Genomic DNA, 17907 nt, shown 5'->3' with positions numbered 1-17907 from the left:
TGGCTTCCTCAGCCTGGCAGTCTCAGGCAGTTGATCTTGTTACATGACAGCTGACCCCTTTCTGGGTGAGCATTCCATAGGATCCAGGTGGAAGCTGAAAGTCTTCTATGTCCTAACCTTGGAAGACACACAGTATCACTTCGGCCTCATTCTATTGGTCAAAAGTGAGTCATGGAGCCTGCTCAGATTCAAGGGGAGGGGTCTATAAAAGAGGAGGTGTGGTTCAGTGTGCATGTTTCTATTGGCAGGGTCATTCTTGGAGGCTGGCCACTACAGGGGATAAATGGCAAAATCTGGGTTTAAACATGGGCCAATCTGAGTGTAGAGCCTTCACTTTAAACTACTGTTACTGTTTTGAAATTATTGTGTTTATTTGTATTTACTTTGTTATTGTCTCTCTGCCCCATTTCCTCCCCCATCACTGTAATGAAAGTTTTCCTGAGTTCAGGGACTTTGTGTGCTTGGCTTAGTAGTGTGTTCAGAGCCTAGAGTAGCGCTAACACATAAGATGTACTTAAAAAGTAGTTGTTGAATGAATGGATGGATGTTCTAGAACATAGCATACGGAAGGCACACTGTAAACTGTAAGATATGCACACTGTTTAGAGGACTAAACACAACTCCAACATACAGTGGCTCAGACAAGTCACAAATTCACTTCTCTCTTTCTTATAGTGTAAACCTTGGCAGGTGGTCCAGAGTGGATGGGTGACTCTACTTCACAAAGATACCCAGGCACCCAGGTTCCTTCTGTCTTGTTACTCTGTAATCCTTTGGGAGCTGGATGACTTCACATACATAGGTAAAGTCAGCTTACCCTCACCAGCCCCCAGGAGGGAGGAAAAAGAGGGTAGAGGGCGAGCAGGTTCTTTATAATAATGGGATCTAGAAGTTATACATATCACTTCTGCTTCCATTCTATTAGCCTCTTTAGTACAAGGAAATTTTGGAAATATAGTCTCTGAATATAAGGGGATCCATTAGTAGAAAGAAGGGAAGCCAATTTATTTTCTGCCAGTGTATTTGTAGCATAAAGGATCAAGTTAACCATAGCTAGAGTAGAATATTTTGTTTGATTCGGATAGAAAAGGCAGATCACAAGTTCTCTATGAAGTTTACAATTTGTTCAGAGTACCAGTGGGCTTCACTTCTTATTTGGAGCTCAGAATTAGTTGAAAAATGTTTAACAATCTACTTCTGACTACTCATCTGAGCAAACTCATCAATATGAGCCGTTCCAGCAAATTCTGTCATTAACTTACTCTCAGTAAAATGACTTTTTAAAGTTACTGCTCTTGAGAAGTGACCAGAAAAAATGTGCAGGTTGTTAAGGCTGTTTACTACCTACTATTGGCCCTAACTGAAACCCTGTAAATTGCTTGTTTAATTTCTATCAATCTGATCATGCAGCAGGTAAATTTATAAGGGTTTAGAGCAAGTGGAAAGCTTTTTTAAAGTGTTTTACTTTTCTGATATATTTTTAAGGTTTGCTAATAGTTTATCATCTTAGTCAGCAAAATACCATAGACTGGGTGGCTTAAACAACAAACATTTGTTTTCTCACTGTTCTGGACGCTGGAAGTCAGAGATCCTGGTACCAGCCTGGTTGGTTTCTGGCGAGAACTCTCTTCCTGGCTTGTAGATGGCCACCTTCTTGCCATGTCCTCACATGGTCTTCCTTCTGAGTACTTCTGAGGAGGGAGAGAAAGAGAGCGGTCTCTCTCTCTTCCTCTTCTTATAAGTCCACCGATGCTATTGGACCCCACATTTACGACCTCACCTAGCCTTAGTTACGTCCTAAAAGCCCTATCTCCAAATACAGTTACATTGCGGGTTAGGGCTTTGACATGAATTTGGGGGCAGGGAGGACACAAATCAGCCCATAGCAGTTATCTTTAGAAATTACAGCTGGAAAATGGTTTTTCTTATTTATTATTATTTCCAACTTTCAATCTACTCAGGATATGCCTAGGACTCTTCTGTCATTTGAGAGTTTACTGCATCCAATGTTGTTATACCAACCACAATTACAACAATAAGAACAACAAACCTCAGGCTTTGTTTGTCTTGGTTTTCTTTTTCTGAGGAATCATTAGGAAGAAGAGCTTTAAATCCATGGTCTATGACAAGAAGGGTCATCTGATACTTATTCTTAAAATTTGCAAAGGGCAATCCTCCTAGAGAAAGGAGGACATTCTATAGTTAGAAGCTCTAAATCAATTCTAAAGAACCCATTAGTAGAAGAATTTAGGAATTCTTCATCCATTGCATTTGAGTATACCACATAGCTCCCACACAGAAACAGACATGGGTTAGATCAATTCAGTACTGAAATTTGCTAAATGTGTTTTTGAGGGTTACTCAATAGACAAAACAAACTGTTGATTGACTGTACTGGGTTTTTTTTTTTAACTGGTCACTGTGACATATTTTAGATAAAGCCAGTATTATTTTCAGCCAGAATTTTAGGCAAATACTAAACTGCCCCTCACATGAATAAGTTCTTTTTTCTTTTAACTCAATTGCAGAACTGACCACAGTGAGACAATCTACCCAGGAAAGGTAGGGTATAACACTTCTCAAATGAATTTGGGCAGAAGAGTGAACTAAATGTTGGATGTATAGTGTAATGATCACATCCTGTTAAATTATAAAACGTGAATGTTCTTAATAGAATTATGATTTTTGTTCTTATGTTTTTCTCTTAAGCTATTGTGGCAAGTACGACACTAAGGGACTGGGTCTAAGTTCTGCTTATAGAACCAGTTAGTTGTGTGAACTTGGACAAGTCCCTTAATTTAACTTCACTGGGTCTCAGAGTCCTCCTATTTAACCTGATGACAGCAGGGCTGGGTCCCATAGTGTTTAAGGTGTATTAACTGAGATGAATTTTCTAGGTGCACTATCATCTCTAAATTATTTAGTAATGTGGTTCAGATGTATGTGTGTGTGTTTTAAAATAAAACATTGGCATATAAAAACAACTCATGTTGTATTAGACTTCCATCTTTGATACTAGCAGTGGTATTGACACATACCAAGTGAAACTAGTTAAAAGAATAATATTATCTTAAAGCCCCTGTAGATATTATTATATCTTTCACTATGGAAAATAAATGACATGTAAGAATAAAACATTCTTTCTCAAATCCTAGAGAGCTCATGAATTTTTAAATCAAGTAACTGATGTCTATTTAATAAGTATTCGGTGCCATAGAAACTCAAACCTGTTGAGAAACAAAATATCTAGAATAAGATTCTTTTTAAAAATAATTTGTAACAAATTCAAAAGTCATGCAAACTAGGCTGATGGCTATTTGTCAGATGGCTACGTGCTCTGTCATCTCACAATTTTCTCTACAAGGAAAATGTTGAGAGTGATAATGTCTTTTTTTGACTGCTTGTTCCTAGAATGTTAAACTCTACACTAATATACTTCACTTACATTGTTTGTACATATGCAAAACAATTAGAAGAATTTTCATCTTTAGCACAATCCATGCCAATATTTTTCTCCTGAAATATCCAGATAACTGAGACAAAACTGGTATTTCGGGAAAATGCTTAAATTATCTAACCAATTGCTTTCCTTCTCTGCTTCACAAACATAATTATAAATTTTAAAAAATTCTTGAATATTTTAGCTTTCTTTTCTTATATTTTACCTTTAGGTCTGTCCATTTTGTGATAAAAATGCTGTTTCATTTAAAATTATATCCAAAAGAGTGGGATCGACTTAGCCAACTCATCCTTTTGTTCCTGGCTTTCTATAGTTGGTTTCCTTTCAAGGCATGTTTGGTGTGATGTCCTATTTCAATTAACAACTACCAGGTCACAAACCAAACTCAGCTGAGAGTTGCAAACTTGTGGAAACACAAAACTTAAATGCCTCTGACAAAAAGAAAGAGGGTTTTTAAAGGAGTAGGCAAGGCATAAGTTATCATGAGGGCTGTGGGTAACTCTATAGTGTAAGTAGCCATTGACCTGTCCACCGAGTTACTGAAACCTCTCCGGGCACTCCAGGAAGGAAAATAAAGTGTTAGTAGAAGTTTCCTGTAATCCCTCCTCATCATGACATAGAATCCCTTGGGAAACTGCTGCTGTTTTAAGATTTCTCTCCCTGTATGTGGAGTGGTAATTATCTTCCCAATGTCATATTTTAGGCCCCTTAGCAAGTAATCCAACTCATTCTTACTCAGTTGCCATCTTCAATGGCAGGTCTTTTCAAGTTGCTGGACCTCTCCCATTCTAGCTTTACTTTAAAATGGGCTAGTTAAGGGACTTCCCTGGCGGTCTAGTGGTTAAGACTTCACCTTCCAATGCAGAGGGTGTGGGTTCAATCCCTGGTCGGGGAGCTAAGATCCCACATGCTTCATGGCCAAAAAACCAAAACATAAAACGGAAGCAATTTGTAACAAATTCAATAAAGACTTTAAAAATGGTCCACATCAAAAAGATCTTAAAAATAAATAAAATAAAATGGGCTAGTTAAACAGTCCGTGTAAATGTTAAAATTTAACAGACTGAAGCTGTTTCTTCAAAAGCCCAAATAATTTATAGATTGCATTAATTAAGTGAAATCAAACAACAACAACAACAAAGAATTAGATTTAATACTTTAGAGATATTATGACAGCACTTTAATTTTCAGCAGCTTTATTGAAGTATAATTTATATACCACAAACTCCACCCTTGTAATTCAATGATTTTAGTAAATTTATAGAGGTATGCAGCCATCACTATTGTCACAATCTAACTTTAGACCATTTCTGTCACTCCAAGAAGTTCCCTCTTGCCCATTTGCAGTTACTCCTCACTCCTGCCCCCAGCCCCAGGCAATCACTGATCTGCTTTCTATGTCTATAAATTTGCCTTTTCTAGACATGTTATATAAACCATAAGTGATATAAATCAAACATTATGCGATCTTTTGCATCTTCCTTATTTCACTTAGCATAATGTTTTTGAGGTTCATCCAAAATATAGCATGTATTAGCATTTTATTCCTTTTAATTGGTGAATGATAGTCTTGCATTTTAATTTTTAACTGGGTATTTGGCATAGCATGGAAACACAGACCCAACTAAGGGGCATAACTTTGACTTTAGTATTAACAAATATATGTTCAGTGTTTTAAAGAGAAGCAACAAGGTAAGAACTTTCCTTTCATTTTTGAAAACCATAATGGAGTATGATGACTAGTTCCTCATAGTTTTTACTCAGGTTTCTTATGAAGATTACACTCAATTTGTTCTAGGAAGGCTGTAATGTAGAGAGTCGGCAGCTTTTTCTCTATATAAATAACTCCTGAGAGAGAAACTATGTTCCTATTTACACAGACACTGGCTGGGATATATTCCACTCCCAAACTCCCAGGTTACATTAGGTTTGAAGAAAGAGGAAAAAACTGAATAACAATACAGAAAACAAATGCTTACTATTATACAGCAGGGAAAATTACATGAACTACAGTTACACTCAACATTATGGATGAAACAATGTTGAATGAAAAATCAAACCATAGAAGACTACATACACTATGATTGTATAGGGATATATATATATATACATTATATAAAATATTATATAATATATACATATTTAATAAATTATATAGAAACATATGGGGAGGTTGAACACAAAATTCAGAATACTGATTTTATCTAGGGTTAGTAAAGGGATGTGACTGATGGAACGCAAAATTAAATTCACTGGTGTTGGCAGTGTTCTAGTTTTTATGTTGAATAGTGGTACTAGGTGTTTGTCTTAGTCCATTTGGTCAGCTATAACACAATACTATAGAATTTGTGGCTTATAAACAAGAGAAATTTACTTCTCACAGTTCTGGAGTTTGGGAAGTCCAAGATAAGGCATTGGCAGATTCTGAGGCTGGTGAGAGCCTGCTTCCTGGTGCCATGTTTGCACTGTGTCCTCACATGGTAGAAGGGGCTAAGAAACTCTGTAGGGTCTTTTTTATAAGACCACTAATCCCATTCATGAGAGTTCTGCCCTTATGACCAAATCATCTCCCAAAACCTCACTGCCAAATACCATCACACTGGGGATTAGCTTTCAACATATGAATTTTTTTTGGGGGGGGGACAAGCATTCATTACTATAGTAATGTTTTTTATTACTATGTTTCATAACTTACATATGTACTGCACAAATTTCTTTTGCGTGGATCAAATATTGTACAATTATATCATTGTATGATATAACCATGAAATGAACCGGATACAACCCCCTAAGTTTTATGAAGTTCATTAACTTATTATGTCTTCTCAAATAACACAGAAACAGATTTATATTTCTAAGAAAGACATTCTTTGATAGCTCTGAATATTTCAAATATTACATTCAAAAGAAAATCTACTAGCCACTCTCCATCAGTATGCCAGGAAGAACTAGCTGAAGGCGATAACTTCAGTGAGGCCAAACAATTTTTTACTGGCTGAATATCTTTGGAGTTCACTGCCTTTGGGATTGATTATCCTCTTCTCTTTCTCATTCACCTTTTGGGACTTTTCACTACTCATTAAGCAGCTCCATTAGAGAGGAGGGAAAGGAAAGGAGAGGAGGTGAAATCCAAACCACCCAATGTTATTACAGTGTTGGTTAGCAAGTTCTTCTGGTAAGAGCTATAGGACAGACGCTGAAATTAATGGCCATACTAAATTTTTTTGGTTATTTGTGAAATTCACTTTAAGATGTTCTTTCATAAATTATTTAGACAGAGTCCCAAATAAAAATAAGCCTTTAGGTGGGTTCTGTGTCAAGTGACAGAAAACCCATCATGATTTAATAAGCAAAGGGAAATTTATTGGTTCTTACAGGTGAAAAGTCCAAGGATATAGTTGGTTCAGCATATTGAGGATTGGTGCCTAATTTCATCGTCAGAATTCAGCCCATGTTTCTCTGCTGCCTTCTGCTAGGTTGATTTCTTTATCAGACTCCAGATGGAATCAGAATTGCTGGCTAAAGGTCTAGTTACACCTCCTCCCATGTATAACCTCAGTGGGAGGTGGGGGGAAAGAGCGAACGATCTTCTCCCAAGCTCCAGCAAAAGGTCTCATGGCAACTCAACAGCTCTGACGGGCTCACTGAATATCTCCCAAATTTAATCCCGAGAAAGTCTCTGGTTACCAGTTTTCTTTAGTCTTTCCCCAAGGCACAGATAAAAATCTTGAGTAGGTCGTATCTGTGACTCCCCCCCGCCAACCCCTTTCACCTCTTCTCACCCTTGTAATCAGGATTCTTTCCTTACCGGTATTCTGAACTTGCTCTTTTTAGTCCACCATCAAATTGCTAATCATAAAACAATGGCCTTTCCCTTCATTTTCATTCTCTTTGGTTTCTTCCTACAGCATTGGTTGCTGGCTTATTGTTGGTTTATTACAAAAATTATATATAGTTTATTACCATTTACCCAAGTAGTGCTTAAGTATAGTTTTATTGCAAAGCTTGAAACAAAGCAGAAGTATCTTAATCAAAATAAGAAAGTCCTACTTCAGACTTTTCTCAAGCCTGATTTTTCAGTGTGGTGATCAACCTAAAAATCCTACAAGTACTATATTCTATGTATATCTATCAATCAATTGATCAATAGATAGCTCTAGATTTATAGATATGTGCAAGAATATATATATAGGTCCTACATTTGTATTATGCAATGCTTTTCATTTTTCTCTTGCATTATTTGGAATCATAATATACATAAATCATAATATATAAATATATATATATTTCTGTGATTTACTTGTAAATTTAACAATATGACTTGGAAATCTTTCCCAGGTAGCAAGCATAGATTTACCTCATTCCAATGGTTGTGTAATAGTCTATGGTATTACTGAACCATAATTTAGTTATTTGCTGACTGATCCATTTAGGTTATTAACATTTTGTTGTTGTTATTTCAAACAAGGCTACATCACTTTCTATGTATATATTAAAATTATTTTCCCTTTGTTTGGATCCTGTGACACTATGTACTTTATGTTTATGTTTGATCATTTGTTTTATTTTCACTGTCTTCTTACACAAATCACCTAAATATGGACATTTCTCAAATTTCCATTGCTGGTTTTCTCATTCCTTTTACATTGAATGATCACATCCATTTTCAAATCTTTATTACCATTTCTGTACGTAGTTCTCCAATTAAGTCTTTACTCTGGATTTAATTCCTAAAGGCTAGGAATGAATTTTCATATGCCTCCTGGTCATTTCCATATGAATATATCTTGCAGGCAGCACATCCAAAACTAAACTCTTTACTTTCTCCTTCAAACTAACTTCTTGTGTCATACTGATTACTGATAAGAAGGAATAATTGGGATTACAGTGAACCAGATTTTTCAGAGGCTTCCAGCCTTATCAAACCAGCCCAGGCACAAGTTATGCAAGATGAAAATATGTTTTTACAATGATGATAAAGAAAACCTTAAAAAAAGCATCAAATTGAGAAAATAACTAAGGTTGTGAGATATCAAAATTATTTGTCAGAGCCTTGTATTCTTTGAAAAATTATGGTGGTTAAAATCCAGCCATCAAAATGGGCCCAATCAGATATCTCTGGTTAGGGTTCAAGTCATTGTAGATGGTGTGAGCAGACACTGTGCCCCATTCAATTGGTCAGTTGGTCAACAATCCAGATTAACCTTGGCTGGTCTGAAAAAATAGCCTTTCTTTTCTGAGTCTTGTAATATTATTGTAAGAAGTGTTGATATTCAGTTGGTAAGTACAAAGATGGCCATGCCATTGGTTAAATTTCAGATACTTTCATTCAGGTCAGTAAATACTCCAGTCTTGTCACCTGCCTCCTCAATCCTGCCTTGTACTTCCACAGATCTCCCCGGATTTATCTAAAAGGGTTTATGCCTGGGACAACTGAAAGGCCAGGAAAGTAGGGGCACTTAGGAGCTTGCTTTAGTACTATAGGCTCCCAATTCTCCTTAGTTAACAGTACAGGTTGTTAAATATTTTGAATATCATCTGTTTAGAACTTGGAAAATTATTTTTTAAATGTGAGTAAGTATAGGGAAGATGAAGGAGCAAATTTAAATTCAAGGTATTAATACATTTTAATCCACTTAAGTGTAATAGGAAGTTCTATAATCATTGTGATCATCTGTGTGAGTTCTTCAAAGTGTTTATATATATCTAATATATTAGCTTTGGGATTTCAATTAAATGAGAATTTTGATTAAGTAAATTTGAAAATATTATTGAAATGGTTGAATTACTTTGTTAAGTTATAGCTTTTGATTTATTAGTTGTATAATAGTGTTTGCTTCTAATAAAATTGTAAAATCAATAAACTGAGTAAATACAATGTACAAACAACAGGGATTATCCTTGTTTCAGAAGGACTCTTCTTAAATATATAAAATAACGCTATCAACACCTGTAACAACCAATTCTTGTTGTCCAACCCTCAGGCTCCTTTTTCCAGTCTGCAAATATATATTAGAACTTTCCATGTGTCAAGTAACATACAAGGCCCTGTGGACTTTACCTTGTTCATCTTTATCGCCATCTTATTCATCAGGTTGGAATGCAAGGTGCTTAGTTAGCTACAGCACACTGCTTAGGGCAGCAGGCTGTAGCTGCAAACTGCAATCAGCAGGTGCAATGTTGGATTTCTTTTTTCTTCCTTTCATTTCACACATGTTTTGAACTAAGGCATTTTTCTACTAAAGCTGTTTTTTAGATTTAGGTCTGTGCTCCAAATATAAGAGTTTGGTTTGTTGACCACAAAATAGACAGGTCTGAAGCAGAAAGGGATCCTTAGTGTATTGTGACCCTTGTCTTCTTTCCATGAACTGGCTGCTCGAGAGAAATGGGTACCTATGAGAGACAGACTAGCACAGCCAGGTTTGGAGCCAGATGGATGGGTTGTTCCCAGTTCTGCTTCTCTCTGGCTGTATGAGCTTGGGCATGATTAACCTCTTTTAGTTTCATAGGGTGGTTAAGAGGGCTAAGTGAGATTACACACACACATACACACACAGAAATTAGCACATCCGAAATTCTCTATGAGCATGACCTCTTGCTATTACATATTCTATCTTGTGTTTCTTATATGCTCCAGGTTACGGTTCTTTTTCTTCCCCTTTCTCTAAGTAAAATATGCTACTTCTCTGATCATTTAGGTGTATATCTTAACCTAAAGTTTCTAGAGAAATTAATCATTATAGTCTGCAATGTGAACTTTTAGTGAATTATAAGCTGCGTGTTTGAGCAAACCCACGTACCATGAAAATCTTTGTATAACAAAATGACTATAAAGCCATGGCTTTAATTTATGCATTTTAATAAGCATTGACTAACACAACAATTTCAAGGCAGTTAAAATATTTGAGCTCTTAATATCTTTATAACACAATTAGAACTGTATCATTGTTATAATTTTGATGAAACTTTTAAGCTGTGTTATACAGTTATAAGAGTACCTTTCTCCCATATGACATTTAAAGAAGTTCAAAGCAAAGAAATATATTAGAAAAATCAATGTCCTGTGCCTTTTAAAAGACCAAATTTCACTGTGACAGTACTGTGTTTTACGTTCCTTCAATGCATTTGGTCGTTTTGTAGAAATACAGGTTTATATACCCTTTGTAATAATTCTTTCTGCATTCATTATTAAGAATTTATAAGATTACAAACTCATTTCATCAATATTAGCCTCCAAAAGTGATATTTTTATTTAAAAGGCAGTAAATAATTTGCACTAAAGTGTGAAGGACTGGCTGATTTACTCTTAGGAATTATCTGTTTATTAAAAGCAAATGTGGTAATAATTTGAAAGACTTCTGATTTGAAGGGAAAGAGCTACTGTGTACCAGGAGGGTTGAGTGCTTGACATGTGTCATCATGTTAAATCCTCATAATAACATTTTTAGGTAGATGTTATCATCTCCCTTTACAGACATAAAACTAATACTTAGAGTGATTATCCACCCAAGTTCACTCATTCAGCAGCAGGGAGAAGTTGATGGAATCCAGGTTTTCCTGACTGGTATTTCTTCACTGCTTCATACTGCTTCCTAATTACCCCTTTCTGATAGAAATCTTTCTCAGTGGAGTAATTGCCAGATGCCTTTCCTTGTCAGATAAAATGGTATTCTCTCAGAGGTGGATTCTTGGGGATCCATCTTTTTATAATTGTTTGAACTATTTCAGGGACATGGTTTGGTATCTTTGTAATATCTGCAGATGCCTATATTAATTTCTTAGATATGTATACTAACTTCTTAATTATGCTCACATTTTCATGAGTCTTGAAATTGAGATACTCCTGTTTCCATGGTCATCTCTGTTCCCAAGCCATGGACACAGATCATGTGAGCCTCGTTCCTCTGGAACAGCATCAACTACAGAAGCCAGAAACTCAGGACTGATTCTCGACATTTCTTTCTCTCTCACCTTCCATAGAGGATAATCTATCACAAGTTCTGTTGATTCTACCTCCTAAAAAGCTATGGAACCTATTCACTTCTTTCATCTTCCCAACCAACATTATTGTTCAAGGTACCACCACCCCTCACCTTAATAGCTGCAACTGGATTTGTTCAAAGTGGTCCTACCACATCCTTTCTTGCCCCCCTCTATCCATTCTTCATTATGCTGCTGGAGTGATCTTTGAAAACATGAATCTAATGAATTCAGTTCTCTGTTTAAAATCCTTTTTTTCTCATTCCTTTTTTTTTTTTTTTTTTGGTGGGGCCAGGATATCATGCTTATCATTACTTTTAAGCTAAAGACGAATAGTAGTTTTTGGTGGGAGGTAGATCTAAATATGGCATCTTCACTGATGTGGTGATATAGAAAGGAGTAGTATCTTCCATGCCTTTTCTCATAGCTTGACATTATGAAAATTTACTGTGTCCTGCTGTGGAGATAAAAATGCATAATTTTGAAGAAAAATATGATATAGTAAAACTCAAACCAGATGAGGCAGATGAGGACTAATAGTCCTTAGAAAAAATGAAAAGTTGTCAAGACTTTCCACCACACTCCTCACCAAAAAAACAACAGAACTAGATGATTTTATCATTCTATAGTCTCTAAAGAACAGATAACTGCATTTACTTAAGCAGTTTCAGAGAGTAGAGAGAAAAACGTTTCTAAGTTATTTTTATGAAGCGAGTATAATATTGACACCAAATTTTTAAAATGCTATTATACTTGAACTTGTAATAGCCATTCACCATGCCCAAGAACTCTAGTCTATTTTTGTGGAAATCGTCTCAAAGATCCTAAACAAAATATGAGTAAATAGAACTAAGCAGCATATGAACAGACTAATATGATACACATAAGTGTACTTATACACTTTTATATGTATGAACACAATGATATTTAATATTAGGAAATCCATCAATATATTCATTATGTTAATTGATCTCAGGAAAAAACCCCACAGAGTCACGTCTGTATGTGCTAAAGTCATCTGATAAAATTTAACATTGACTTATTAAAAAAAGCATAACTAAATAGAAACTTCTGTAATGTGACAAGGAACTAGACACATTCTCATTGAAGCCAAGGACAAAAAATTTATATTATCTCTACTATGATTCTTTATTGTTCTAGTAGTCTTAGCCAAGGCAATTATACAAGAAGAAGAAATGGGTTAGTAAAACTTCATCGGAGAGAGACAATTTACAATTGTTTTCAGGAGGACAATGTATAATTGTTTATAAATGTTTTCAGATGATAAAATTACATACTTGGGTAATTGAAGAGAACCTACTGAAAAGCTACAGAAAGTATAATAGAATTAATAAAGATGGCAGTTTGTAAATTGATACATAAAATCAACAATTTTCTTAATACAAGTAACAATCTGCTAGAAAAGAAAAAAGAGGAAAAGGTTCCATTTACAACAATAATAACAACAAAGAATTAAACACTTAGGAAAAAATTCAAAAGGCAATGTTCAGTATCTAGTAATAGGAAATATGTATTGAACACTTACTACTGCTGCACACAGTTTGTGCTTTGAGGAGCTTCTCATTGAATTCTCATTACAACTCTCTGAAGTAGGTGCTATTATTATTTCTGTTTTACTCATGAGAAAAAGGAGGTACAAAGTGTTCGTGTAACTTGCTCAAGATCTTATAAGTTTAAGAACATATACTTTTTTTATTTTTTATTTTTTTTATTTTTTGCTTTATAACAAATTTAATCAGTTATACATAAACATATGTTCCCATATCCCCTCCCTTTTGCATCTCCCTCCCACCCTCCCTATCCCACCCCTCCAGGCGGTCACAAAGCACCAAGCTGATCTCCCTATGCTATGCGGCTGTTTCCCACTAGCTATCTACCTTACGTTTGGTAGTGTATATATGTCCATGCCGCTCTTTCACTTTGTCACAGCTTACCCTTCCCCCTCCCCATATCCTCAAGTCCATTCTCTAGTAGGTCTGTGTCTTTATTCCTGTCTTACCCCTATGTTCTTCATGACATTTTTTTTCTTAAATTCCATATATATGTGTCAGCATACAGTATTTGTCTTTCTCTTTCTGACTTACTTCACTCTGTATGACAGGCTCTAGGTCCATCCACCTCATTACAAATAGCTCAATTTCGTTTCTTTTTATGGCTGAGTAATATTCCATTGTATATATGTGCCACATCTTCTTTACCCATTCATCTGATGATGGACACTTAGGTTGTTTCCATCTCCGGGCTATTGTAAATAGGGCTGCTATGAACATTTTGGTACATGTTTCTTTTTGAATTATGGTTTTCTCAGGGTATATGCCCAGTAGTGGGATTGCTGGGTCATATGGTAGTTCTATTTGTAGTTTTTTAAGGAACCTCCATACGGTTCTCCATAGTGGCTGTATCAATTCACATTCCCACCAGCAGTGCAAGAGTGTTCCCTTTTTTCCACACCCTCTCCAGCATTTATTGTTTCTAGATTTTTTGATGATGGCCATTCTGACTGGTGTGAGATGATATCTCATTGTAGTTTTGATTTGCATTTCTCTAAAGAGTAAAGATGTTGAGCATCCTTTCATGTGTTTGTTGGCAGTCTGTATATCTTCTGTGGAGAAATGTCTATTTAGGTCTTCTGCCCATTTTTGGATTGGGTTGTTTGTTTTTTTGCTATTGAGCTGCATGAGCTGCTTATAAATTTTGGAGATTAATCCTTTGTCAGTTGCTTCATTTGCAAATATTTTCTCCCATTCTGAGGGTTGTCTTTTGGTCTTGTTTATGGTTTCCTTTGCTGTGCAAAAGCTTTGAAGTTTCATTAGGTCCCATGTGTTTATTTTTGTCTTTATTTCCATTTCTCTAGGAGGTGGGTCAAAAAGGATCTTGCTGTGATTTATGTCATAGAGTAAGAACATATACTTTTAATTCACAGAATACAATTCCTTCTGGGCAGTGTAATACTCATTGAGGAGCATTTGTTTTAAAAACCCACCATGAAAACTTATATTGCTCTTGGTCTGAAGACTCAATATTTTGAAGACATCAAGTCTCCCTATTTAATTAATAAATATAATGTAATATCAATACAAATACAAAGAAAAAAATTTAAGTTAGATAAACTGGATTTTATATTGCCAGATATATTCCAAAAAAGAATATAAAAAATAATAAGGTAATAAGGGAGGAATGGTACCCTATATTAAAATATATTATAAAATTATATTAATTTAAATAATTGTGTGTTGGCACCTGAGTAAACAGACACATTGTTGGAACAATATGAGGAATCTAGAAATCCAAATATAAATGAAAATTTAATTTTCGAAAATGGTCTTATTTCAGATCAATGGAAAAATACATCCCTTAATAAACTCTGTTAGGACAAATAGGCTGTATCCTTACTTCACTGCTTGAACTCAAATTCTAAATGGACTAAAGATTTAAAAGTAAAAAATTAAAACTATGAAACTAGTAGAAGAAAAGTGAGAAACTTTAAAAAAATTTAATTCTAGTGTGTGGTGGGGGGAGGCAGGGGGAATGTGGCTTTCCAAGCAAACATGAAACCTGAAAGCCATGAAAGAAAAGACTGATAAATATGCTTCCATACATATTTTAAATATAAACAAAATCAAAACACAGATTACAAATAGGAGAAATACTTGGAAGTACATGCTAGAAAGAGGGTTTATTTCCTTAATCTATTAAGAACTTTGTGAACCAATATGGAAAAAGCCAACAACTCCAGTAGCAACATGGTTAAAAGCATGAAAAGGGAAGACTTGCTTTCTAGCACATAATCTTTCTGTAGTTTAAAATTTCATATATATAATATAAAACTTTTGAACAAAAAAGTAGAATATAATTACCCTGTGATAAACCACCTACATATATATCTTCTGAAATATTTTCTATAAATATATTTTTTACAAAACATTGAATTGTATTTTATAATAATTCATTTTGTTATCTTACATGTTATAAATATCTTTGGATGTCACGAAATGTTCTATGACACAAATGAATGGCAAAATCATTTTTCCTGTTGTACATATTTGTTTCCAGTTTTTTGTTATTATGAGCATTCCTTAAATAAGAATCCTTATCCACACCCCATATGATATTAATTAATTCTTTATGTTGAACAAATTCGCTGAAATAGAATTGCTAGGTTAAAGGGCATATGTATTCTTAAATAATAATTTAAATAATAATTTTGAACATTTTTAGATTGTTCTAATTTATACATTCTCAGACAGTATTTGGGAGTAGTTGTTTCATTGATTTCTTGTCAAAATTGTGGATTACCATTTTAAGAAATCCTGACTAATAAGATCACTGAAAAATGTATCTTATTATTGTTTTAATATTATATAAATGATTACAATGAGATTGAATCTTATATATACATACAGACTTTTTTTTTTTTCTCTTGTGATATTAGGCATCTACTTAGAGAAAATAAATGCTGTGCCTATTTGGCTAAAATAACTATCCGGGCTAGAAACAAATCATCTGATCATTTCAATTTCCATAGTCACTGTAGTAGGTATTCTTGCAATCAGTTTAAGGATAGTGTCACAAACAGTACCTTAACTCTTAAGTAGTTACTATTAGGGAACCTACATATGCAGATTCACCAAGCAGTCATACAAGAAGAAAAACCTGATGAGTCATCACAAAATTTGGATGGTTCGCCAGTGTTTTTGCTGATGGTAGAGTTTTTCAACCACTTCCTATACGTTTTTCTTATGATTTCTTTCCATAATAAACCTGATAATTTAAAACTCTCCCTTCAACGGAGCTGGTTTCATTTCCAACAGTCAAGGGAAGACACAAACAGCTTGGTGTTACATAGTCAATTAAACCAAGGTGGAAGAGGGGGAGGGTGGGCACAGTGATAAATGAGCAGTCATTTCAATGTTTTCTTTCCAGAAGAAATCAGAGCCAGATTACACATTATCTCCTCGCCCTGACTTTTAGCAAGATAGATAGCCACGCAAAATTTTCAGGTTCAAATAGTCTCCATCAAAAGGGCGAAAACCCTCATCTTCTGGGCACACTGAACTTTCATCTTTTTTAACTGAAGGGATCCGATTTCTCTTACTGAATAAGAAAGAATTTATTCAAATGACTCTCTCAGTGTTAGGTCTTTAACCAAAATAAAGGCAAACGATGAAAGAAATTAACATCACCACTTGACGCAGAGCTTTTTAGAGATTGTCCAAAAAGTGCTGTTTCAGATTCTAAAAGCAAAGTGATCGTGTTTACTTGTCATCAGTACTCCGAGTTCCTGTTCAGAATTTTGTATTTTAGATGTCGTCTTACATCGTTGCGTTACTATAATACATCGTTGGCCTTAAAGCTGAGGCAACAATAAATTACATTAAAAGCATATACTGTTGGGAAAATAAATCCTTTTGATTGTATTTCAAGTTACAAAATTACCTATTTATCTTTGCCGGTCGATATTTAGTACAAACTTCTTTGTTTTGAGAAGATTTTAATGTAGCACTTCATATATTAACGACAGAAATAAATTCTAAGAAATAAATTAAGATTAGAAATAGAGAATGAATGAATTGGTTTGTTCTTTTCTCGTTAGGTGTATTAACTGTAAAAGCAAACGCTGTAGGCTTTTGGAGCGAATCCACTGCAGAATCTGCGACACCAGGGTCTAAGTTATCTTCAATTAGGGACCAGTGAGTACATTAGGTTGCATTCCATATTGGGTGGAATTAAATTTCGGGTTCAAATCGTTTGTCAGCGCTCTAAAAACCCCAAACGACCTCTCTGATATATGACCCGGATGCTGCCAGACCAAACAATTTTTACCAAAGTGGGCCCTCCAGCGTGGGCTTAGAACTGGGTCACCTGCAGGGCAGATCTCAGCTTTGGTGACCTTCCCGGAACCTGGGGAGAAGGTTCCGCCGCAGAGGGAGCGGAAATCTCCCTTGAAAGGGCCTGACGGCTGCAGCCCAAACCCCTCCAACAGGGAGAGGGTATCCGGGCGGGCTGGGGCGGGTAGCTGGCCGCAGCACATCCGCAGGTGGAGATGCGCATCTCCGCGGAGGTGCGCGCAGCTGTGGGTAGGGAGCAGGTGGGAGGATCCCGCTTTCCGCCCCAGCACCGCCCGGGGTCAGAGGGATTGTCCTCTCTAGCACTGCCCAGTCAATTTGTCAAGGACCCGCATCGGATAAATAGCTGTCTCCCCCAGACCTGTATAGTGACTAATCCAAATAAATCGCAGTCACTTTTCCTGAGCGCTTCAGCGGGCAGCCGGGCTTTAAAGGCTCTGCCTCCCAGACCTCCAGGGAAGACTGGCCGCGGCCTCTGCGCACACCTCAGCGCCCCTGGCCTGCCCGGGAGCCGCAGCCTTCTCTCCCGCGACTTGGGACCAATGAGAGCTGTGGCAGCCCAGCGCCAGCAGCGCTGGCATGATCTGCCGGCTGGAGTTG

The sequence above is a fragment of the Hyperoodon ampullatus genome, assembly GCF_949752795.1.
Source record: "Hyperoodon ampullatus genome assembly, chromosome: 12".
Classification (NCBI taxonomy): Eukaryota; Metazoa; Chordata; class Mammalia; order Artiodactyla; family Ziphiidae; genus Hyperoodon; species Hyperoodon ampullatus.
This window is presented reverse-complemented; position numbering follows the sequence as displayed.